At 45.1% G+C, this 26,737-nt stretch overlaps 1 protein-coding gene across 2 annotated transcripts in view; it reads right to left on the bottom strand.

Annotated features, from left to right (window-relative positions):
* LOC135396829 (homeobox protein prospero-like) overlaps positions 1 to 26,737 on the bottom strand; it is a 101,824-nt gene that overhangs the window by 58,713 nt on the left and 16,374 nt on the right. The window contains exon 2 of one of the 2 annotated variants that reach the window (XM_064628029.1): positions 24,081 to 24,130. The gene's annotated coding sequence lies outside the window, so the exon portion shown is untranslated. Of the gene's footprint in view, positions 1 to 6,145; positions 6,236 to 24,080; positions 24,131 to 26,737 lie in introns of those variants that run through there. The other variant, XM_064628030.1, reaches the window with a different exon arrangement.

The raw sequence follows: 26,737 nt of genomic DNA on the forward strand, positions 1-26,737 counted from the left end.
GACATCGAAGACTCGTCTTGGAAATCGACACTGCGACGGTGACAGTGAGACGGTTCCCACACGTGAATGCGACAGACAAAAGACGCCCTCTATAAAAGCTCACGCCGATATTCAGACACGAAAAAAAAAAAAAAAGGTACAAAGACGTGAGACAGCACTCTGTTTGTAACCGAACACCGCCTTAAAAAGTTGTTCTCAAAGCAACGAGAGAAGAGTCCCTCCCTTTTTTCTTCCCTTCGATATCCGGCCGTTAGTGACGTCTTCTGCCCCGTGTGGTATCGGTTACGAAAATGGACTTAAGCCTCAACACGATCGGGTGACTCTTTCTTCCTTCTGCGACGACGCTTCTTATTGTACTATATATGATGTCTTCCTCGCAGAGCCCTTGTTATGTTTTCTCTGGCGCATGCCACGTGGCATTGCGCCATAATATTTCTAGTCTGATATGATCTTTTTTAAACTTGTTTGAACATGTAACGTTTTTTTTAACAGCTTATGAATCAATTAATTTGTTGATAAAGAACCCTCAAAGCTTATGCAGTATAGTTGGAAACAAGTAATAGATGTTAAGTAAAGATGTTGCATAGTTTCTTTTAATGCGTTAGCATTAGAAGGCTCATGTCAAAGGAAAAACGGCGGTGTCGATGTTCGGACACGTGAAAGAAACGAGAAGGAAAGACGAGGATACTATCACAGGAGCAGCTTGAACGAAAACAACGAAGACTGCGGGAAACGACTCGCGAGTTATGTTATGTTTATTAGACTAAGACTGCGACTGCTAGACTTTGGACTCTCATATCTGCGACGGATCCAGATGTGCCCATCCAGATTAAGGGGTTCTCTTACATCACTGGAGCCAAACGTCCTGGAAAGCGAAAGGCCGGCCGGAGTTGCCATCTACGGCTAAGGATGGCACCATCGTTACACCTCGAGAGATTCACAGTAATGTTCACGAATACGGTAAGTCCTGTGCCGTACGCCTTCCCACAGATCTCAACGTCGTTACTGTGAACCTCCAGCCAGGGATTACACACAGGCAAAGGCCATCGTTGTAAACCACATGATGGACTGCGTTATGCTTACTCAGGAGTGGGTCGTCATGGTAGGAGACTTCAACCAAGACGATGTGAAAGACTTCCAGTTCGCCTTAGATATTCATTCTCTGTGCTTTGTACGCTCTGCCGTCACCACAGGTTCCATCTCCACTGACCGAGGATCACTGCGTGGACCACGTCTACCAAACGACGCCTTTGGGTAGTTACTCAGGGTGGCGCAAACCTTCAAAAAACTTTCGGAGGATCCATTCGTGGATGCCTTGGAAATGCGTGAGTATATCCTTTCGAAACGCCTTGCGGTTAAACGCAAACACGAACACCGAAACGCAAAAAGAGGAAGAGAAAGAAGTTACCAAAGAAGAAAAAAAAAAAATAAGAGAGAAAAGAGAAAGCAAAAGAAGGAACCAAAGAAAAAGAAGCAAAAAAAATAGAGAAAAGGAGGAAGGAAAGAAGGAACAAAAAAAGAAGCAAAAGAGAAAGGAGGAAGCCACAAGAACGAACCAAAGGCTTATGCTAACGCATTTCCAAAGGATCCAGAATCTTCCTAAAGTTTATTAATTTGATCGCAGTTGTCTCGCGACGTAAAGCCCCGAATTATTATTATTATTATTATTATTATTATTATTAATATTATTATCTTAATTGTCGTGCGAAGCCTCTGACGTCACGGAGAAATGCGCGGGGAGAGAAAAGAATGAATCGTGGAGATTCGCACTGCGAATTTTGAGCATTACAGAAATGTGCTACCGTTGCGATGGCTTCGTATAACACGGGCAGAAAAACTCGACGACGAGCAAGAACCTTTTCAGAGCTATGTTCGAAGTTGACATACCATATCAGACATCGTACAACAATGGAACTGCTGTGAGCTTTGCTGTAGTCTGTATGTCTTCTATCTCTCGCTTTCGTACGTCCGGAGTATGTATGTAGAAGTGGTGCAGCACAGATGAATGAAACGAAGAAAAATGATGTTTTCGTGAATGATCGGGAGAAACAATGGCACAGTCATCCGAAGATGACGAATGCTCCGTGATTAATTGAGCGCGACGTAAAAAAATGTTTCTTCTCTTGCTCAACAATGCAGAAGAAAAATGTGTATACATGTGAGTGGCGTTGCGCACACATGTGAATGTGACGAGAGAGAGAGAGAAATACATGATGACGATTATATGGGGATGACGAATGTGACAAACTTCCAACAAATCATTGAGATTGTGCAAATCAATTGAGTGCAGCACAAACTGATGCATCGGAGCTGCGGATATCATCGAATGTATTACGTGCAAATAGCCGGTGTACTAGTGGAAGTTATCTCCGAGACAGTCCAACAGACTTATTGAGCAGCTCCAGATACACATCAACAGCTAACTTCGAGTCGCTACGTATTTGTGAACCGGATATGCAGCATGGACAAGAAAATTATTTTCTAATAGCTTTCTTCGACCAGACGCGACTTTTTGGCCAAACTAATTTTCGGTGAATTATAAGTTTTAAAAAATTGCAACTTTTAAGCCATTCCGGTTCTTGTGAATAAATAAATTAATTAGCTAATAATAAATATTGCAAATACTGTTAACAAATTAATAATTGGAATATGGAATGCTAGCTTCGATGATGATGATGGTGGTGGTGGTCGGAGAAACAGCTAGTTGCATTACTGAGTGCCACGACAGATTATTTGAAATTATCGAATACATTCGAAGTTTAGGACATGTTGGAGCACTCAAGTCGCTTTAGGCTCTACTAGGGAGAGTAACAAGGAACTGGAACCTTGTAAACGCGCTACGGACCTGCTAATTTTGAGGTAGATAGACTACAATAGCGTATCCAGTCGCACTTTACGCAGTAAAGTAAAAAGTAAAACTAAAACTAAAAAGTAAAACTCTCCCCTGCCTTTTATTTACGCTAAATAACGTCAATGTCTCGCACCCTCTCGTTAAAGCGAGAGCTCCTTGGCCGTGGTTGGAACTTGGAACCCACTCACAGACGCACACACAGCGAAAAGATGTCACTCCATATTCAGCTAACCTTCGCAGCGAATGTGACAGCAATGCCTTCAACTCAATCGTCAATGGCATACCCGAACTGAATATTACATATTTACAAGAGAGAGAGAGAGCGTTCTCAGATAAAGCATCACTTCAAGTTTCCCTTCTTGTACATTTTCCCCCACTTTTCCGGAGTGATTCACCCCGTGGAGTTTCCTGCGCGGAAAGATTGCCGACAGGAGGCGTGTCTGTCGACAGCGGTGGTAGGGATGGGGGAAACACGTTTCATAAACAACAATACTTGTGAGCAACGACCCCTTGCACCCTGCCGACCTTTCTGGGCTCCTCAAGATAAGGAGCAGCTCGCACCTTCCTCTAATTGCTGCTTACGAACCGAAACGTCATTTGAGCTACTTCGCAACGCCGTTTATTGTGACACCGGAGGGGATACGGGATGTGATGGCGAGCGTATAGCGTATACTTACGAGAGCGGACGAGTGACTAAAGAAAAACGTTGGTGCCTCGTATTTCGACCAAGGAAAAGGTTGATAAGGACGCGAGCTGCTTGGTGGCAGCGGGATAGCTATCGATCGTGAAGAAGTGTCGTTTAGTGCATCGTACGGTTGTCGCCTTTGCGTACGTATAAGGGATAGCGTGGTGGTTCCGCGCACTGCACGAAGAAGCCCTCTTTAGGTTTTGCGCGTGCGCAGAACCACCAGTGCTATCCCTTTTTTTTATTCCGTGTTAGCGCGGCGAAGCAACTGTCGCTATGAGCGGCGTTCAGGCGTGGACAGATGGAGAGAGGACAGCAGGAAGGAGTGGGGGACAGAGGGGGTTAGTGTGGGTCCTGGGCCGACTTGGGGGAAAGTGTGCCGACATTCGTCTGGAAAACCAGGGAAAACCTCAGACAGCACAGCCGGTGGTAGGTTTCGAACCCAACACCTCCCAGTCTTCAGCACGACTTTGGCGCTATCCCTTACGATGCACTCAAACTCACTATTATGTGTATGGTGGAGAGGAGTTCGTTTCTGAGCAAAGCAGTGCGCGAAGCATGACGACGATACTTGCAATATTATTCTACCCTTCTGTCCATCATCGACATTGTCCATTGAGTCGTGTACAGCGTGAGTTCAATGCTTTTGCTCGTGACACTGATGTTGATATTTTTCAAGGTCTGCATATAATGAAACGAGATCTACTTAGCTACTTATCCGATGCTAAGCATCGTTTTTTTTTTTTATTGACTCAGAGTGCTATCTGTTTTTACTCATTACGTTTCTTTTCTTTCTTTCTCTCGTTTAAAGTGCACCAGTCATAAAGATTATTTCCGTTAGTGGGCACTAAGAAATAAATAAATAAATACTCATCTATTTTTGTAGATAGTTGTTACTATTTATTTTCTCTTCTTTTTTTTCTTTTCTGTTTTGCTCATTGCCTCGATGTCTTGGGCGAAAAAAAAAGAAGAAAAGCGGAATAAGTATAACCCTCAAAAACGTTTGTTGTAGCACTTGTATAAACAGATGATTTCCCGTGGGCCTTCACAGCACATTAGTCTAAATCCTGGCTGCGTATGAGACGGAATTCTTGGTTGAGGAATAACGGCAGTGTATACCTGAAGCCTCGACAAAACAGACGCTATAGGATACTGACGAGTGCAAAATATTGCCAAACCTGAGTACTTAGTCACACCTACATGTTACAGTTACTTTAAGCAAAAGCGGCAACTACTAGTAAGTAACTAGTATATACTACAAGAAGTAACTATAGTTACACTTACTTGTAACTAGTTACTACCCAATACTGATCTACTTGTTGTCGTTGTTGCTGTTTTCTTCCTGTGCAACTCCGTATTTTATTTCTTTTTGTATTCTAACCCAGTCCTTTACGTGAACAATGGGGGCCAGCTTCTGTGACATGGTTAGGATGTATCGCTTTTCCACGCAGAAATTGGGACGACGCGGGTTCGAATCCTACCACTGGCTGTGCTTGTCTGAGGTTTTCTCTGGGTTTTCCCGCATACTTTCCAGTCGAATGTCGGCACAGTTCTCTCTGAAATCGGCCTAGAACGCATACTAAACCCCCCTGTCCCCCACTCCTTCCTGCTGTCCTCTGTCCATCTGTCCACATCTGTACGGCGCTCATATAGCCACAGTTGCTTCGCGGCGCTAACGAAAAAAAAAACGTGAACAAAGTGCTTCCTTTTCTGTTTTATTACAATAATACAGCGGATAAACTACCTCGTATAGAGGGCCCCATAATTCGCGGTTTGTTTGTATGGGAAAAGAATGGACGGTCTAAAGTTAAGGTTTTCCCTGGGTTTTCCGAAGACTTTCCAGACGAATGTCGGTACAGTTACCTCTGAAGTCGGCCCGGGATGCACACTAATCCCTCTGTCCCCCCACTCTTTCCTGCTGTCCTCTCTCCATCTGTCCACATATGTACGCCGCTCACAGCCACAGTTGCATCGCGGCGCTAACTCGGAATAAAAAAAACGCGAACAAAGTGCTTCTTTTTCTGTTTTATTGCGATAGTACAGCGGATAAACTACTTCGTATAGAGGGCCCCATAATTCGCGGTTTGTTTGTATGGGAAGAGAATGGACGGTCTAAAGTTCTTCACCGTATCGTATTCGGTGGCTTCAAGACAGCTATAGATGAAGCGTTATATTTCTCGGGTCTCACGTGATGAGTGAAGCATTGTTTCTTCAAGTGTTGAGGACGCCACAGCTGCAGCAACTGTCAGGATGCCCGTTATTCTCACCACGGGCTCTTTTGTGAAGCAAAGTAAATAGATTGGCCCCTGACAAAAGACGGAGAATATCTCCTTAATCTTATCAAGATGGCGAGGTACGTGTGGGCTAAGAACAAAGACAGGGCAGATATGGGCTGTTGGCTGCGCAGGTTCCGAACATTACAAGGAGCATATAATGTGTGCCAAGCAAATAGATTCAGCACGCAACATGAACGTCGTTACATTTTCTTCTTCTTGAGATTCTATCTTTTATTTACCGATACATTAGGACTAATATACGATCTGTGGCAGCTTTAAATGAGCACCGAAGCGCAAAAAATTATCGTCGCAATGAATGAAAGATTTCGTTACCTTGATACCAACACAAAAGGAACGAGTTTCATCTGTTACGTCGTTCGTCATGTATGAGAGAGAGTCGAGAAACCGCAACGTACGCTTTTCGTTCTCCGTCTACTTCCCAAGGTGGCACTGAAACAGACGTTCTGATGTTGCAACAGTATTTCAGAATCAGTATCCAGAGAAAGAAAGTATTAAACAAAAAACGGCATTTTCTCGCTTCCCGCGCTTCGGTACGTGAACTGAGTAAAAATATATATGACGTCACAATTCCACCTGTTGTCTGTCCTGCATATAAGAGGAATATTTTTTAACAACACATAGAGCGTTAATAGGCTTTACACCAGCTTTGTTCTTTGTACGTGTACATGCACACCAGCCTTGTACATGTTTTATTTTAAATAAAACAAATAGCTCCCGTGGCCTACCGTGTAATAAGACTGCCGCCTCCCTCGGGGGGGGGGGGAGTAAGCAGCCAACTCTAAGTGATACGGCCTTAGAAGATACAGAACGTCAATGGAACATCTCGCAATCTGGTCCCTGCTCGACCCGGAGCGCGCAACTGCATGGTGTTTTCCCCTTAAACTTTCAAGCTTCCAGGAGCCCTCTTGCACTCCTTCGTTCAAGGCAAAAACGAATGAAGAGCGTACCGAAGGACCAATGAAACGCGACTGTGCGACGCACGTTGGGTTGAGGTGGCCGTGGGACACGCACACTCAGTGGGACACGCACGCCAGTGCAACTTTTTCCGCACGAAAACAATCAGCGGAACCAACAACTGCCACGGGATTTCGAAGCGTACGCGCGCAAAGACGCCCACCGCATGAGTCTCTATGTCCGCCATTTGCAAACAAGGCAAGGTGAGGTCACCATGGCACCATCCAGGGTGGCCTCAAATATGGCTGCCGGTTTACCTTTCTATTTTCCTCTCTATCTCGTTGGGTATTTCTCGGACGTTTTAAGACAAATAGCGGCACAGTTCCCTGTGAAGTCGGCCCACGACGCACGGTCCCCTCCTGCGATAGTCGTAACGTTTATCCAGTGGTTTATCCAGAATCCCACCCTTGGAGGGGTGTGAGAAAAAATTTGGGGGGGGGTCATTATTATAGTTCTGTCATTACAGCTTAACATATCATTACCAATATATGTCTAAAGCGCAAGGGCATCCCCAGTAGGGGTACACGGTGAAAAAGTTAGGAGGGTGTCACTGAAGATTTGGGGGTTGTTAGGGGGGTGTAGAGGGGGTCTGGATAAATCACTGCGTTACCCGCCTAAGCGTGACCGACTACGGCGAGTTCTATCACCGCCATCACAATAGGTTTACGTTTCATATTTTCCATCGTCGTCGACGCTGCATAAAGGCAACCTTTGCGTAGCGCGCCACGCTGTTTGCTATACCGCATCACGACGCCCCCTACATTCCTTCTTCGTGCACCGCGAGCGCCCTCTTGAAAGCGCCACAAAAACGTCGGAAAATCGCGTCTTTCACATCAACGACGAAAATTTCTCGTGCGCTCACTTCGCCTTCAATGCATAGGTCCTCGCAGGAGTTGATTGAAGGCGCTTTAGGCCTAGCTGTTGATGGTCTCCGCGCGTGCTCTCGTTAACGTCCTCTTGTTTTCCTGGTGTCCCTCTTGGCGGAAAAGGGTTCGCCCTACGGCATCGGAATTCGATTCTTTCTGCGTAAAACGGGTTCCATTAGAGGAACCCTGCATGGAACCCCCTAATTTGGAGAAAAGGGCTGTAGAGGTAAGGAAGTTGCACTAGAATGTAGAATGATGGTGCAACCCTTTTCAAGTGCAATTAAAGAATACGAAACTACTAATGAAGTTGGTTGGTGGCCTTAATTAGACGCGAAAAGTAACGTCTTCTCTCGACGGGAAAAAGGTTTCACATTTAGCTGTCGCGTTGATATTAGGACTCTTGGGAATTTGGAACAGCGCTGGGAGTGCGAGGAAGGTTGGAGGGATAAATTCGAAAGGACCCGTTGCACGATATGACGCCACGATGGCAGTTGCTATTTATATTCCTTGCCCTTCTTATATACTGTAAAACCCTTTTATTTCGCGAGCGCTTAATTTTCGCGAATTTCGCGAACTTTAAGGGCACGCGAAAATTTCAAAACAGAGAAGGAGGAGCTCAAGGAACTCGAGGAGCTCGCGAAATTTAGTGGTCGCGAATAGTATATCCCTGTTACTCAATTCGTGAAAATTTAGGGCCACGAAATTAAAGGGTTTTACAGTATTGGCTATTTTACAGTATTACACTCGTATATTCGCTATTTCTGGCCGCGAAGCAGGAATGTGAACTGTGACACGGATGCCGGTTCCCTCCATATAAATAAAAAGAGAGAGGGAGAGAGCGACAAAGAAGGAAGGAAGGAAAGAGAAACGCAAATAAGTCTATTGTGACATCATTGCATATACAGTATAACTTTTTCCCCCTTTATTCCAAGCAAGGGTCCCGTGGCTATATACCTTGAGGGGAGCATCCCATGCTACCGTACTTTCCATCATTTGTTGTTGTTGTTGCCTGTTGAGTTCTGCCAATTTTGCCCGTCGAGTTCGAACACAGATCTTTCTCCTTACAACAAATGACAGCTGATTGGAATAAATACGGCAAAGTTAGTTTCCTGCTTCCCATCGCCGTAAGCCGAAGTCCTGTGACAGAAACGCTATGAAAAACATCGTTAGCACCGCAGACTGTCGTTGATGAAACTAACCCCATTTTTACAGACTTCTGTAACACAGGAGTTATGACAGATCCTCTCACTCCCAATCCGCTATATATACCTTCGTTCCGCAGTGACCTGCACGACAGTGAGATAATCACCTCAACTGGCTGGACACATTACCTACGCCGAGGTAGAAAGTTCATTACTGATTTCATTGGTCAACTCCCAGGAGGAGCAGGAGGACGGATGGGCTATAGCTCGCACTATATAGGAGGGTGCTATCCTGCAACGATATCCATCAATACGAACGAGGAGTAAAGTCTCCGACAGGAAATTAGCGTTTGCCTCAATGAAATTAAAACGGAACTCACCGGAATCCCCTCTGTTGGAAGTCCCCGAGGATTCATTTGCCTTCGTCCCTTTTGTATGTGCAAAGTGCGGACTCTCGATTCATTCGTTCCTATGCGCTATATCCAGAGATATACAGAACCCTTAGCGGGCGTGAAAAAGGGGGGAAAGAAGGTGGGACAGCGGAGGCGACACCAAACGGGAGAAGATTGCGTTTTCGAAAGTGGTTCGCTGAGGAAGCACTACTAATGCTTGTTGGCTCATGGCACGTGAAACCGGAAGAAATCCATGAAGGCGTCCCAGCTCCTGAAGTAGCCATACAACAGCAACGGTATACGATGATGATGATGGTAGAAGAAAAAATATGAAGATGTGAGCCTCTCTACGTTGGGGCAATAGGGCTCAGTTTGCCCAGAGTGGACATTTAGGTGGCCTCGGATAGATGTTGAAAAACGCACATTTATTGGCGACAACTATTCTAACGAACGATTTTGTCAACAGTAGACCACAGCTGCAAGACTGTTGATTTCTTTTTCTTCATGTTGGCAGCCCAGCCCAGTCATCCTTGCGGTGCGAAATCTTGTACGCATCGCTTTCATCCATATTATCAGTGCCGGGTTTAAGGGTGTGTTTAGGGGGGTTAAGTCCCAAGGCAACCACCTTCGCAAGGCCCTTTTTTTTTTTTTTCAAATTGTGTTTTTTTTTAAATAATTCCTAAATGAATCACTGTTTCATAAATAACTCCAGTCAGAATTTCTGTACAGTACAATATTTGTGCTATACCGCAAAATAAAAGTTGGTGTAAGAGCGCATAACAAACGGTCCCGTGCTGTGACGTGTATCTCGTTGGTATAACGTACAACAAATCACCGCTGTTCGGAGTTTGGCCCCAAATTTAAAATTTGGAAAAACCTGACTATCCACCATCCGTATGGACCACCATGCACAGTGCTGACCATGCCGATGGACCCCCATAACCCAATGCTCCGGGGCCCCCACGGTCGTAAATCCGGCACTGCATATCATTCTATACGCCTGCAAACACAATGTAACAATGTCGACAGATAGCGTCGTGCAACAGCAAAAGTTTGGGTGCCTGAATACTATAGCTCCCCATGTAGACGCGAATGCCGCAAAGCCGCCATATCTGCGCCCACGCTTACCATGCATGAATGCTGTGTACCGATTTCACCCACTTTCTCAAAGCTCCTCTGCTATGTATTTGCTCAAATCCAAAACGCAGTGTGTATAGCTAAGCGTATAGCTATTTTGTGAGCGCATCGCGAGTTGTGCGTGGGCGTAAAGATGGCGGAAATTCGTAGCAGACGACACGGTTGTCTTCACCCTATATGCAGAGGGAGCGCATCGAGGCACTCTAGCAAAACTATATGCGTCCGTCATCGATAACTCTTCTTCATCGCATCGTAAACGTACAGCTACACTTATTTTGTGACCGCATCGCGAGCTGTGCGTGGGCGTAAACATGGCGGAAATTCGCAGCAGACGATCGGCGCGGTTGTCTTCACCCTATATGCAGAGGGAGCTAGCGTCGAGGCACCCTAGCAAAACTATACGCGTCCGTCATCGATAACTCTTCTTAATCACACGCTGTGCCAGCAAACAGGAAGAAGCAACGCGTACAGATCGAACTCACTTGGAGGCCGTTTACTCCGCGAATGTCCGCCGAAGACGACGCGTCATTATTCAATCCCGCGACGGAAACAAACAAAAAGTCCGCCCGGGGCACTCATGCGAGCGCGCACTCCCGTTATCCTCCGTGAGCGTTCCGCTTCTTCGCACAATGCAAGTTTCGTTCGACGACAGGAGGCCTGCATTGCATAAAAGCAGCAGCAGCAGCAGCAGCAAATTCGCTGCTGGCCGTATATACTAATCCCCTCCATTGCCCGAAAACAAAATGCCATTCTCATTCTAATCAAGGAAGGGTGTCTTCGTCGAGCTCTTTTGTCTCGCCGCTGCACCTCGTCCTCGTAGAAGACGAAAAAGGTATACGGGACCCTGTGGTCTTGCAGGTAGGTTTACTAGATCTGCACGTTATGTATGCACGTCGGTTTATGGAACCCATGAGAGAACAATATGCGGTGTCGCTGGTTCGTTTCGAAGATTGTTGTACCTCGAAAGCACGTGACCTCTCATGTGACGCGTGTGGGGCTCGCATGAGGGTTCGATCAAGAGCAACACAACTAGCTCTCTTTCATGTGGAAGAAGCGCTACACATGAGGCACATGAATACACGGGACAAGCGCTTGTACTCCCGGGTCTTCTTTGTATGTTGTGTGTGGTGTATAGCGCCTGTTCAACGTGGGTTATCACCGCAAATCCGCAGCTATCCTAACTTGATCTTCTCAGCTTTCTTTCCCCTTGAAGCAGACCATTTGAACTTTAGTTTAGTGACCTTTACGGATATTTTTAGGGGAACATCGCACGTTTTCACTCCGGTGACTCCTATTACAGCACTATGCACTCTTAACAGTAACACGACCTCCGTACAATTGGTGGCCCCAGTAGAAAGTGCACTAGGGTTCGCCACAATGCGAGTAGTAAACATCTAAGTCAAAACCTAACCTTCATGTTTGCAACTCGCATTGTCGGGAACCCTTGCGCACTTTCTAATGGGGCCACCGATTGTACGGAGGTCGTGTTACTGTTAAGAGTGCACAGTGCTGTACAGACGCTCATGACGGCATTCAAACTTACTTCCGTATCTTTCTTCGATGCCTTCAAACTTCTCTCTGTATGTATTCCTCTGCATTTACGTCTATACCTTCAAACTTCTGAAGCACCTGTAAGTCCCGTGCCAGCGGGCTCTTATATGCCGCATTGAGAATAGCACAAGCGGAATTTAGGACGGTTCGTACGTGCATAAGGAGGAGAAGATTAATTTCGGTGTTCGAAGATGCGTCCTACGAAAGAAGCTAAATATAACTTCAGTATAACTTATAAAAAGAGAGCGAAACAGACATGTCGTAACTTTAGTGTAGTTAAAGAGAGAGAGAGAGAGAGAGATACATATCAAATCTATGTACATGGTCGTATGTACGCCATTGCCGCAAACAGCCGTACCGAGATCAACAACAACATATATATTGTGATGATGAAGTGGGGAGGTGGGTGGTACCGTGATCAATGCTTCGACGTCCCCAATACAAACCGTGGTTTTCCCCCAAGAAATCGGCTACATTAAACAACAACGGTTCAGCGCAAAGTTTACGCTAAACGACAATCCACGTAGAGCGAGTGGATCTCTCCCATTCATTTTGTTTAGCAGCCGTGTAAGGGCGTGATCCTGCCTTAATCCCTGTTCCTCCGATGAAAGGCATCCCTCAAGGAAAAGAAAAGCGAGGTGCGAGTGGGCCCGTGCTCAAGTGCATGCAGGGAGAAAGGCTGCGTATGCTAATGCACCTCTTTTGTCTGCCTGCGTCCTTAACGCTGTGTCTTGCAGGCATCTTTTGTTTCGCGCGCCGATTTGATTTCCACTTGTTTCCTCGTCGAAATTAAACGAAAGCCCTTCCAATTAAGGACGTGTTTTCGTTAAGGGGCTTCCCGTATGTGGTGTGGAACGGGAGTGTTGTGTTGCAAAATGGCGGTGAATAGCTGACAATATTGTTTCTACTCTCAGCTTTTATTGCTAGTCGTAACTCGGTTGAAAATCGAGATGTAGTTTTGAAGTGGCGGAACTGATCTAAAATCTATACCACAAGGCAAGAACTTGGTCTCCATTATGAATATATCTATAGATCTGTTTCTCTGGGCCAGGTGGCGCGAGTGAGCAGCAACGTCAGCGCCCCAAATTGTGCAACACGCTGTCGTTTAGCAGACGACGCGGCACTTTCAAATACACAGTCTCGAGTTGTTCGCACTTTTCAAGAAGCACCACTTTTTCTGTGGATTTCCTACAGGTTTTGTAGCTTCCTTGGCATCATACCGTTTGAAACACCATGCAAAACACGCTGATGAAACGACCTACTGTTGGGATCTGTGGCCGTTTGGGCCCAAAATGGCGCTGTGCAAACTTCACTGCAACAGCCCTATACGAAATATTTGACTTCATCAGTAGCTCCACAAATGACTGGTATTGCGAGGTGCAAACGTGACTACACATACACACACGCACGTGATTATCTAGACAGTCACAAAGAGATAGACAAAAAAAAAAAAGTTTCGAACAACCTTAGTGTATTTCCTGGACAAATACTTGTTGTGCTTCAAAACAGAAAGCTAGCTCTCTGAGGGATCCGCTATCGAGATAATAGATAAGACACAGATTCTTGGGCTATTGAGGCGCTGTTCTAGAAACTTCCGGAAATTTTGCTCCGAAGAGCGTCACGTGATAACGTCAGGGGTCTAAGGCGCACGGCTTAGTCAAGAACAAGAGATATTTCCGAATTTCTGAGAGCGATAGAGGATTACAATATACAAGAAGATCCTCTATTTACAACTGGATATGCCAAATAGTAGCTTGCAGAATTGGCATGCCCAGACGACAAGTATATACGCCTCGTGCACAGACTAAAGGTGGCGCTTTGCGTGGCCACGTAGCGGTGGGAAAGCGAACTTTTTGTGTGAGTCGTCCGATATCGGAACCAGCCAAAAGTGTATGTGGCAGGCGTCATGCAGATCAAAAATGTGTGAATCGGTTGTGTAATTTTGCCGGTTTCAATCGCTTTAAACTGAGAACGACTAATTTCTGTCCTCAGCGGTCAATAAGGTATAAGACCATATGCAGAAGCAGGTTTGTCAGCGTTATTACAATTTTTTGAGCTTTTCTTCCTGCGCACCGCACTTGCATGTGTTTTCTTTTATACCTTTTACAGTAACTTTGCAAAGGTTGCACCCACACCAAAAAGATGCAGAAGTCTCATTACCTGAGCGGGACAAAGCGAAAAGGTCCAAGCTAGTTGGAAGTTCATGTCTGAATTGAAAACATACATCACGAACGATATACGGTCTGATTACGGCAATCAATTAGGATCATTGGCCAAAAAAAGACGGAATTCATGGAGTAGCTTATTTTGTGACACGTACGTTTGACGGCCCACACCCATCTTCTACTCCTGTCCACTTCGTGTGGATTTGGCGGGAAAGCGATTATACATTCGCTGCACCGGCTGTATTGAGCGCATTGCCGCCTGGCTCCCACCTCACACTTGCTGTACGGGGGGGGGGGGGGGGGGTCGTTGGATGTGGTTCCCAATTCAACCAAATGTTACGACTCCCAATTCAAGCTAGTGTTTTCCGATTGTTGGTCAGACAGCTTTTACAGTTGTTCTGTCATACTTTCTAGGTCAGCAGAGGCGGAGTTGAAGAGCCAATGAATCACCGAATGAGAGGGCAACAGCTTTCATTGTCCACAAACATCACCACGGAAAAGGTGCAGGGGACAATTGTAAAACTCATGTCTCCTTTTATTTTCTTCTTTTACAATGAAGCTCAAACTTATAAACTCAAAACTGGTGTCTGACCAACAGTAGAGAAATACTAGCATCCAGCGAACGATATCGCCAGCGAACTAGTGCTGCGAATTATGTCGCTTTTATGTTACTCATTGAATGACCTGCAGATTTTATTATCTATTAACAGATGAAAAAGGCCTATGCCTCGTTTTTCAACGAATGGGGAGACCGAGTGGTAACATTCGGTCGGCTGTGATTTGTTTCATCAGTTATCCGCAACCACGCCCCTGTATTTTTGGGCGCGCAGGAACATGTGGGATCATTTTTCTGCCCACACAACCAGGGACCATTTTTTTGCTACGCCCGGCGTTCCCGTACGTATTTGTGCACTCAACGACGCAACAGTTCGTTGCGGCATTTATCAACTCAGGCGCGGCGTCACCGAAGCAAGGTGAATATTGAAAGCGTACGAATAACCCTCGAGAACCGAGCGGACTCACACAACAAGTTCTTATGGCTGCCGCCAGGATTCTCCGTGGCGCGGCGGACGCTTTGCACGAAGCGTATAGGTCTCGGGCCTCAGCATAGAAACACCTCATGCAAGTACATCTTACATTGTAGCGTGACGTATTTATGAAATGGGTGCTCAGGTTGTATCGCAGAATTTATTTCGGACGCATATATCACGTGACAACGCTGGCCGCAAAACGTTTGAGCCCCTTCGCACTTTCCCCATAACCTTGTGGCGCGACAAATGACGTCACATTCTCGCTTCCCCAACGCTTCTAACGACCGCCCCTAGGTGTCGCCTCCACACGCTAATAACGACGACACCATCTAAACCACCACCGTCCATATTATAACGCGGCGAATGATGCTCCGTCGCTTCATTAGGGGCGACTAATTGATTACAACGCTATGCAAGACGCTTATGCTTTTGCAAGCGTCCACCTCGCCCCTCCCCCTGCGCCCCACTCCGAGCAGTTTTAATTTCCGGGGACGGGACATAACACCCTGATTTCCGACACCAACCGTGTAGAACCGGTAACTTCCCAGAGGACCGTCCACTGAGCGGAAGCACAAACCATTTTCGCAGATCCAGCAAACGATCTCGCCTTTCCGAACTGATATATCATTATTCAGCTGTCCACACGTGTTTGGTTTCGTGAGATACATCCATATATAGTTCGTAGACAGGCTCGCTGGTTCTTGCATGGGTTATATAGTGTATTCGACAATGTGTGCTTCCTGACGGATGTAGTTGTCTAAAAATGCTGTCCGAGAGTGCTCGAACAAGAGTGTATCCTGCATGAGCTTGCGCTAAGCTTTTTCCGGGATGTGAAGTCTGCGTCGCTGTGTGGAGATCTATATATTCCTGAAATGAAACGTCCGTCGTGTTCAGGATTGCGTATGCGGGCTGTGCCGGGTCCGTTCAAAGTCGGAACTTGTTCGATTGATAAGATACGGTTTAAATTCCGATCTGTTGTATGAGAGTTTGCCGACATGAAGTCATATTGTGTTTGCAGAGCGCGTGTCGCTTTTGTCTTCGAGCTCATGAATATGTAGAGAGCCCCACTATAGGGTTTGAATGAGCTTCTTGTCGTCCTCAAAGATGACTCAAATTTAAATTTTGATTGCTCCCCACGCAGCTAAGCGGTCAGCGTGAAAGCTAAATGCTGTGCTTTCCGTTTTTAAGTAGTAAATTCGCTTAAGCACATAAAGCCGACCAGTGTGTCACGCATGGATCGTGAAGTGTCAATATTAAGGAGTCATAACTATGGAAATCCAGTCGACCACCTGCGCATTGAGTCAAATCACACAGCCTGGAGGCAGCTCCTTTTTCGACGACGCAGAAGGCCGATAAAAAGAATGAAAGGTTGACGGAAGTAACCGAGGCTTGGGGACGACACTGTATGAGCAAGATACCCTAAACGATCTTCTTTTCGGAGTCACGTTTCTATTCACGTCACATAGCGCTTTTATCCAAACACGAGAAGAAGCAAAAAAAGTCAACACTTTTTACTTTCTTTTTTTATTTTTTATTTTTTGTGATGCCCGATGTAAGCTAAGTTTGCTTGCTTGTCATCTTGTTTAATCACACCCACAACAGCCGATGACAACGCGGCATTACCGCCTCTCCCCTTGATCAGTTCTAGATTACCGTATGAAGGCAGCTCACAATAACTGAGAGGGACGCTTCAAGCTACGCTTACTTCATCAGGGCTTACATGCTGTCCCGAAAAAAAAAGAACTACAAAATTATTTTAAAAGTAAAAGTAAAATGAAGAGAAAGTGAGGAAGAGGAGAAAAAAACAAGGTATTACTCGATTTTATAACTAGGAAAGCTCTTCGTCTTACGTAATATATAAGAACAAAGAGTCTGTGCATGGGCAATGAAACATTTCGTGAAGCCGCTTCCTGTCCAGGAAGTCCCCTAAGAAAAACTGTCACCTGCTAGATTATCCCTGGATAATCTTTGCTCGGAGAACAATGCTACGCTCGACCCTCTTGTGTTCCGGTCGGTGACTAAACAATGCCCTGTCCGTGGGGCAGCATTCCGATAGCGCTTCCATGGAGAACGACCGCAGTCGATAGCGCACTTTCTATATTTACGTGCACTTTTATGGGACTACAGAGTCGGTATCACTCGCAAAAATGCGGATTCGCAGGTTGCCTTACACCAGATATAAGTTTGTTCTACATTTGTGGCGCTGAACATATGACAGCTTGCAGAGCAGATATGCACGTTTGACAAAAGGAGCGATTGATAAACTTGATTGATTGATTCCATGTCCGCACCGCGAGCCAACAGCGTCTATGAATGCGATGGCGAGAGGATCTTTTTTCCCGTTGGATCTTTCTTCACAAGCGGGAAAGATTGGGAGACACGAGGGGTGGGGGGTATGTTTATTTAAGAAAAAGAAAGGAAAGGTTATCCAGGCAAAGAGTCTGCTTGCTATGCCAAAAAAAAAAAACGGAAAAGAAGGAAAAAAGGAAAGAAAGGAAAAAGAAAGAAAAAGCCACAATATAACAACGTGGCAAAGTCGCATGTAGTTTATGAGTCCTAGCTGATGCTCTGGGAGAACGGAGAGCGGCAGCGACAGCTCACTGGTTGGGAGACGGGGGGGGGGGGGGATATGTTTATTAAGAAAAAAAGAAAGGAAAGGTTAGCCAGGCAAAGAGCCGGCTTGCTATTCCGAAAAAAAAGGGGGAAGGGGCAAACGAAAAAGAAAAGGAAGGAAAAAGAAAAAGGGGGATCGAAACAGAGGAAAGACAGGGGTTTAGTATGCGTCTAGGGCAAACTTCAGGGCGAATTGTGCCGTCATATCTGTACAGACAGTGTCGGAAAATGTAGGGAAAACGTCAGACAGCAACAGCCGGTGGGGGGGATCTATAATTAGTGACAAAAGAGGACAAGCGGAAGATCCGCAAGTCAACTAAAGTGTTGGCACCTCATTGGTGTCAATACAACGGTTTGCGGCGAACCCCTTTTTCTTGAAGGACTGGCTTTTATAGAGACGACCGGAGAGAACGGAGAAAAAAAAACACACACACACAAAAATGAAAGAGAACCCCCAAAGAATCTTTTCTCCTCCCGCTGTTCAAACACGCGTCCGCAGGAAGAACCTTCGCACACCCACAATTTTCTTATATATATTATTTTTCTTTCCTCCTTTTCCTGCTTCGTATTTTTTCGCCATCCTATTTCCGAGAAAGAGAGAGAAATAAAAACACATATTTCCTTTGTATTGGGCTTCCCAGGCAATGAATCGAAAGAGGGCTTAAGAAGCTGCTCCCGTGACCGCCTTTTTTTTTTTTTTTTTTTCTGTTTTCTTCGTTATATCTTCGGTGCGGTATATCGCTTACGTTTAGGAAAGTTCAGAACAAAACGACACACGATGTAGTTGGGCGTAAAGAGAGAGAGTATTAAATTAAAAGGGCGGTTTGGGGGGGGGGGGGGGGGCTCATTTGCTCCTGGGTTTCTTATCGAATCGCAGTTAGGACCGCTGCCGTGGGAAGCATCCGTTCGAAGAGAATGACGTTTCTGAGGGTTTTGATTTGAAGAGTTGTGGTCACGCGATTTTTGAACCCCGTTTCTACCTCTTATTCTTTTTTTCCGGGAAACTTGTACATGTGGTGGTCAAAGCATGGAGGATGAAACTATCGGTTAAATGCTACCAAAACGGACAGGAGGTGAGGGGGCGAACAAAACTCTCCATGTTGGTGAACTCGCAGGGAATAAAGGCGCGATAGCTTCCGTTAGCTGAATAAAAAAATGTGTTATTATTTAAGGGAATTTATTGAACGCAATGGTATTTTGGCACTAAATACTGTTCTACTAAACACTGCATAATACTAAATACTGGCACTAAATAATGTTCTTCTTTATCTGAGCTTGTTGTAGTACAAGCGTCCAGCTATTTCCGTGTCCAATGTCTGCTGGAATAAATATTGATCCTTTCCCATGGCAGGTCCCTGACCCAATATCATGCCAGCACCGTCAAGTATTGTTTTCATTCCTGGACTTCCCCAGAGATGAGTCACTCTGCATGGTCTCCTTTACACGATACCTGGACTCATATCGTGACTCTTACGCTTTGTGCAATGATATTACCTGGTCATTGTGGCGGGTTATGTGTATAGTGAGTCATAAAATAAGTGAAAAATTTCCTCATCCATCGTTACTTCATGAGCAAATTGGGAAGCAACTTAAAGGACTAATCATTGTGGCAATGCAATGCATCTATTCCCCCAAAAGGGAAAAAATTACTCCCCCCCCCCCCCCCACAGTCTATTGGTCGTTTTTGTTGTCGTTCGATAGACAGGGTGTTTGCTCTAACATGTCCAGAAATTATATTTAAAGCGAGCGATAAAAGAAAAGCAAGTGGTACTTTTCTGCTACTTGAGTAAGAAACAGGTACTGCATGCTTCACTAGTAGCACCTGTTTCTTAGTCAAGTAGCTGAAAATTAGCGCTCGTTTCTCCTTTATCGCTCGCTTTAAATAAAATTTCTCGACACGTTAGAGCAAACATCCTGTATTGATGGCCCGAAAGCACTCAGTGTTCGTGAGATGAAAAGGAAGCAATGCTGAGCGTTCGCGATAGGTCATGTAATAGGAGATGTAAGCACAGTGTATAGCGTATACGTAAGTGTAAGCACAACGGCCCATCAAAGAAGGCGTCGGCTGCCATAAAGAAGCTGTCGGCATCACTGCTGAGGTTGGCATTAATTTTGCTCACGCCACTGATGCAGAAAGGAAGCCCGCCCCTTGCCCGTTCTGCTTCCTCAGACTTACCGAGACGCGGAAGGCACGCACGTACAAAACATTTCTTCAGGAGGCACGCGTATTGACTTTCACGATACAAGTTCCTTGTGCGGCTGTGCCGACTGAAAAAATATACGTGCTGTGAAACGTACATAAAATCTCAAATATATGTTATATATGCAGAGAGACTCCGTAGGTGTAGTTTTGCGTTGGGGTAGAGTATTGGGTAGTGGGATAGAGTATCGATCGCCCCCTGGCGACGAAACTCCCCAATCATATTCATAAAATAAAATTGTTGTTGTTGTTGTTGTGCGTTGGGTAAAGGGTCCTGACACTATGAGGTTTACCATTACATCCTTCACAGAACTACGTACATCTAGAGCAACGGTGCAGAATATTATCAGCCACAATGAAATATATCATTCGTTGTCACCGAATTAAAGTATCGTTGTTACTAGAGAGAAGTTATAGGCGGCTTACAGGAGTCATTTACAAATCCTCCCTACCTACAAAATTTGAGCAGTGAGACATTTGGAAGGTCGTTTGTTGTTTGAAACCGTGGGTCTGTTCCTTCGTATCGTGTGCAAAAATTGACTAAATGAATGGCGGCGAAATTTTATTCTTAATTCGTGTTAACATTTTTGTGAACACTTTTTTTTTTTTTCGCGTTAAGTTTGTCCAGCAGTACCCATCACTGTCTTTTTTGCTTCTCATCCATGACGAACGTGTACCAACTACCTCGCCTGAATTCCTTGCAGGAGGTATGACCGGGGAATTCCATTCAGTCTTACTTTCATTAATGTTTTTCCTTGAGAGGTATACCTCTTCTCTGTCTATGTCTGTGAAATAGTGGTGCAACTTTCCCAGACGGTGAAGAAACCCCAAACGCTCAAGAAGTCTGAATGGAAATGAGTGAGGGGAAAATCTCGGTGCGCAATGTGTCGCAATGGCGCAATGTTCCGCTTCTGTATGAGCGATTGTTTCTGAGAAGGCGCGCATGTCTTATATAGCGGATGTGGGGGGGCAAAGATGAGTTGTTTGTCTCATGGAGAATCACGTCTTGTGTCGTCAAAGGACGCCGCGTGCGAGGGAGAAGGAAGGTGTAGCTGTCGTCGTCGTCGTCGTCAAAGCCTCACGTGGGAATTCCCCGACGGAGCCTTCCTTTCTTGGTCCCTCAGCAATGGTCCAGAGAGATATCTGAGAATGACAGCTGGTTTCCTTTCGCTATCTACAGTCCTGTGCGTACCTTGAGTACCGTACTCGAAACACTGTACTTTAAATACTTTTGTTGGTATTTGTTAGTATCTTACTCAGTACTTTTTCAAATATTTGTTTTTCTTTTCTACTCAATACTCTAATTACTTTTCGACTGTCTGCATGTCTTCATACCATGTTCAGTTTCACAACAAGGTGCTTCTACAGATTTTCTTTTTTTTTTTTTTTTCAATGCATTGTGGAAAGGACAACAACTTGTTGACCAACTAGTATATTATCTTCAAAGAAAGAGAGGAAAAATGACTCACGAACACTGTGAAGTGCAAATCCTTCACCGAACTGCTAACGTCCACGTTTGAATACAAAATCGATAATCAGTTTCGTGACCAATACTCAAGTATCCTAGCACTTTCCGAAGTATGTTCTACTTTATATACTCGAATTACTTTCTTTTTCAAGTATCGATACCTCAAGTATTTTCTGGATTAATTTGGCGTCTGATTTTAAGTACATTTTTATAGTATCATGTATATGCCTGGCTAACGATTTCTCTCTTCTATCTGTATTTTGGTCGTGTAAAGGCTGACAATCCGTTTGAAGTGCAATTAATGGAATGAAAACCCAACTGTTGAACTGCTGACTGAACGCTGAAGCTTAAAAGAAATGGAGCTGCAGGTGCCCACCAGGGAGACCACATAGCTCCAGACACTATCCAGTTAGATGATGATGATGAAGAAGAAGTTGAAGAAGCTGAAGTTGAGTTGGCAGTTGGAGGAAGTTGAGGCTTGAGTTGTGTTCGTCCTTCTATGTTGAATTGCTTCTTCCAGTGCTGAGTAACCCGAGCTGTAGTTCCCCTTATGTATTTTACCTTGATCAATACGTCTTCGCAATGATCGACTACAGAATACCTCGTTCATAATATAGAGCAGTATAATAATAATAGTGATATGATAATAGTAGTGAATAATATAATGGTCCGTTTTATCGCACCTCAAAACTAATCAAAACAAATTCCATTACGTATAAACAACGAGAAATAGCCTAGGCAGGCTACAACATGGACGATGTATTTTTTAATCCTTTTTCTTTTTTCTCTACTAGACCGGGAGTGGCTTGTCCCGTGGTAAGCGGGCTCACATCTCTACTTTTTTCTCTTTCCATCATCATCATCGTGGACGACACGAACACGTAAGCCGACAACTCCCAGAATCAACGAAATCAAACAACTCAGGAAGGCTCAGGTTTACGTGTTTGAATCATCCACGTTTGTAGCTTGCCTCGGCTATTTCCTGTTGTTTATGTCGCATACACAAGATGTCACTCTGCCTCGTGTCTGCATGCGTGAGTGGGTGAGAAAGATATAAAGAGTCAATGGAAAGAGCGTGATTGGAAATATATATATATATATATGTGTGTGTGTTTTTGTTTTTGTTTTCAGAGTTGTTCGAAATATCACTACAGCATCTTTCACTCATTCATAAAACTCCACCCTGCGGAAAAAAGAACGAAATAAAATCCAAAGAGAGCGAGCGAGCGAGAGACAAACACACACATCCGAACGGTGACCGAAGAATTATATATATAACACATCGGAAGACGCAATAAGTGGGTGAGTCAAATAAGAACACGGAAAATGGCCCGAGATGTATATCCAGCGGATGTCAAATGGGTTTCAATATTTATATTGCCACCTAATTCCGTCTCGCTTATCTTCGCGTCTTTATGTATACACAAGGCGTGACGAGACGGAAAGTGAATCAATATTTCTTTCCGGGAACTTCAAGACGACACCGATCCGTTCTTTCTCCGCAGAAACCATCGCTCGCCCGGGAAACCACCACTTCCTTAACGGCCGCAAACGGTGTTCCGATGCGCGCGCCTTGGCCAAACAACTATATAGGCAATAATGTACGTATACTCTTCGTCACGTGGTGGTCCATGCAGTATGTGCGTGTGTGTGTACGTGGGGGGTTCCCGCGCGCCGGCGGGCGGATGTTTAACGGAGGAAAAGGAGTCTTCTCCTGAGGACTGTTTGCGTTCTGCGCGAGGCCCCGTTTTCTTCCCAGCAACTCTGCGCCGCCCATCCGCATTCCGATACACTGTTGTGTGGTGGGTGTGTTGAACACGCGAAAGGTTCACAGGTCGGGGAACTAAAGGGTTTTTGCAGTGAGGCGTGAAGTGGTTCGCGCTTATTGTTTATCGGATGACCAGTGGTGGAAGGGGCGTGATTTGTGCTCCAATGGGATGTCCAGGAACTCGGGCATTCTTTAGTTATTCATTAAAGCTCTCGATTACAACGCTCCTGGTAGCTACTTGTGCTGCAAATCATGCCCTCGCTCTACTGAAGCACAGCTACAGCTTTTAACTGCCATACTCACTTGTTATCGTCATCCTCCTCTCTCTCTTATCCTGGACCATCTCATCGCTCATACCTGTAGATAGCTTTTAGCTACCACACACTCTCTCTCACATCATCTCTCCCATAATCATCTCCCACACACTCACCATAGTTTTGGCGCTCTACGGCTTTTGTTGCCTTTGTGCCATTAAATCTCTCTCTCTCTCGCTCTATAGAAGTAATACGCGATATTATTCTACCAGGCGCTACAACATATACAGGGTGTTTGCTCTAACGTGTCCAGAAATTATATTTAAAGCGAGCGATAGAAGAAAAGCAAGTGGTACTTTTCTGCTACTTGAGTAAGAAACAGGTACTGCCTCACTTGTAGCACCTGTTTCTTAGTCAAGTAGCTGAAAAGTAGCGCTCGTTCCTCTTTTATCGCTCGCTTTAAATAAAATTTCCTGACACGTTAGAGCAAACACCCTGTAGATATCGCACACTTAAGTTACTGCAACCCAAGACGGCATCCTGTCAAGTATCTAGGCTCTAATAAGTACAAGCCCCGCGTGAAAACGCACGGACACAGCAGCTTTCTGTTACAAATTACACGTGCTCCTGCAGACACATCAATTCCCTGTTGTGCTCTGAACGAAGCCGAACACGCATGCAAATGATAAAAGATTTGTATGCATACCTGTGTAGATTGATGCAAGTTGACCGCTTGAAGGGAAGTTGTTACTTGTTCTGCAATTGAAACAAAGAGAACGTTTGCTCAAACACACAAATACAAAAGTGGTACAGCTTTGTTTACATGTACGTCACTCCTGAATGTGTCTGGGTGCCGCGTGAATTCTTTGGCGTGCCGCCAATTTCTTTTCCATAAATTGTGTACACTTTCTGCGTATAAATATTGTCAAAGGCGTCGGAAAACTATGATGTCAAACACTTGTCCGAGCTCCACAAAAGCTGGCCTTTTTGCTCCTGCAGGAGGGGATTATAAAAGGAGGACAAATAGCATCCTACCTTCTCCCGTCCAAGTTTGACGTCACAGAATGTGGTCAGACGCCGTTTCCTACAAAGTACTGTACGCGAGATATATACGTGTATAGCTCTAACAGAATGGGCCTCCTCAGCATGTGCTTTTCAGTGCAACTTTCGAAGTACGTGCATCCCGTCACACCGATATTCGTCTGTCAAAGAGTATTGCTGAGCTGAAAACGTATTGTACATTCTTTGCTTCCTTAGCTTCCGCGTCGTCCTTATTAACGCATGGACGTGTCTGTTCGGAAATGCGCAGAAAGAATTGCACAAAAACAACGAGGCGAAGAACAATTCGAAGGGTGCAAGCGTCACGCTTACGCTCTAACCGTTTCTTCCATCAGCATCGTTCAAGATAACACCTAACCAATTACGTAATCAATACGAGACCGAATGGAAACGCTCCGATAAAAAAACAAGTAAAGAAAAGCAAGAATCCGCGCACACTCTCGTTCCCATATAGGCGCAACGATTTTCGCGCGCGGAAGAAACTTTGTTGCATCCGAAACTAGCAAAAGCAAGCACAGAAGAAGAAGTGGAAGAAGAAGCAACGGAGGAAGTTGGCGTTATCACTCCTCACATTCCATTAATCAGAGTAAATCATTGCCTAATTACTGCCGCGTGATCTTTGGCGCCGATAACGCTCTAGGGACACACTATATATGTACACTGCATGGACGGTATGGGAAGACAAAAATCGCGTCTTTCCTTCTTTTTTTCCCGCGCGTGTCTTCGATCCATACACATACATTCCTAAAGCGGAGAGAAGTTCGCGAAAAAGGAAGCAGCAAAAAAAGGCGGTTCCAAGACGTTAATGAGGCGAACCTAAATGTCGTGCGACAACAAAACTCTTGCAGGCACGTGTGGTGGTGGGGGAGGAGGGCGTCATCGCTACGACGGTGCATGGTGGGGCAATTACGTAATTACTCCGGCGAGTCATACTCATAACCGAAGGAAGCCGACTCATAAAATGCGTGGCTGCACGCCCGCCAGAGGGAGCAGCGCGACTTGTGCTCTCCCTTGTGTCGAGACTTTTGGTAAATCGCACGTGGTTACGACGTGAAAGAAAATGGGATTCGAGGGGGGAAAAAAGGTTTCTTAGAATGTGAAGTAAGGAGTGACGTGTGGAGTCGGGGTGTAGGTGGCGCTGTTTCAGTGGCGGAATGGGATGTTAAAAAAAAAAAAAAAGACTTGGAGGTGTGTGAAACTGTGAGCTCCCTGGGGGTGTATGTGGGGTGTAGAGCCATTAAATGCTACTCTGTAATTATTTCTCCGACTTGACTTGGTTATTACGTGTGAAAATAATTTTGTTTCACTCCGCCATTAAAAAAATAATAAAAATAAACAAGAATACTTTAGTAATTTGTATACGGGTCACTCCCTGGCCATCCACCATCCTTCACATGTCATCCAGTTGGTGCTACCCGCAAATCAAAGCACACAAAAATAAAGCAATCAAAATAAATAAATAAAAGACCATGAACACCGAAAGTTGGGAACACAGGCACTATTTATACACATGTGCGATTGTCATGAGCACGCTTCAAAATCGGTGGACAGGTAGGGAGATAATCTAACATCTCCCAGTTCCAGTCACTAATGCTACTTTAGTCCCTCGTGAGGAAATGTGCCGTGGCCCGCATGTATGTTCTTCGAAGAAATGGAGCACTGTAGGAACCTACATGCAACGGCTGTGTGAGCATTACGGGTCATTGTTGAAGAAAGACAGGAAAACTTCTATAAGTATGCTTTTGCAAGAACAAAAGACAAAGGAAAAACAGCAACAGAACAGCGTCTATTTTTTTCTTTTCTTTCTCTCTACCAACGTTCACAGCAAATAAAATGTAAAAAAATTCTGCGAAACACGCTTGCTTTCTTAATATGTTTATGTGAATCGTCGTATCGAAAGTGCAACCCAAGCTTCCACACACTATTCGCCTTTTATCCTAACTGCGGTCATTGACAGTTAACAAGCGTGACAGCTGTGTTTACCGTATACACCCAATGGCATTCTGCAGAAGGATGACGTGGTGCAGGTATAAATCACCTGACCTCGGACGAGGAGGAAAGACCTTAGGTTTCCCCGGTTCATGAGACCCTGCCATACACGAACGGGTAATACCGTCATCTGTCCTTTCTATATTTACGGCGAATTGACATGTGCATGATGGGCGGCTAACCTTGTATTCGCGCATAAACGGCGCACAGGGAAAACCTACTTTGATTCCCCCCGCACCTGAGATATATGCGTAAGTGTTTATACGGCATGCTCTTCGATAACTACGTCTCAAAGGACGGTATACCGTGCTACGC

The sequence above is a fragment of the Ornithodoros turicata genome, chromosome 6 (assembly GCF_037126465.1).
Source record: "Ornithodoros turicata isolate Travis chromosome 6, ASM3712646v1, whole genome shotgun sequence".
Taxonomy (NCBI): domain Eukaryota; kingdom Metazoa; phylum Arthropoda; class Arachnida; order Ixodida; family Argasidae; genus Ornithodoros; species Ornithodoros turicata.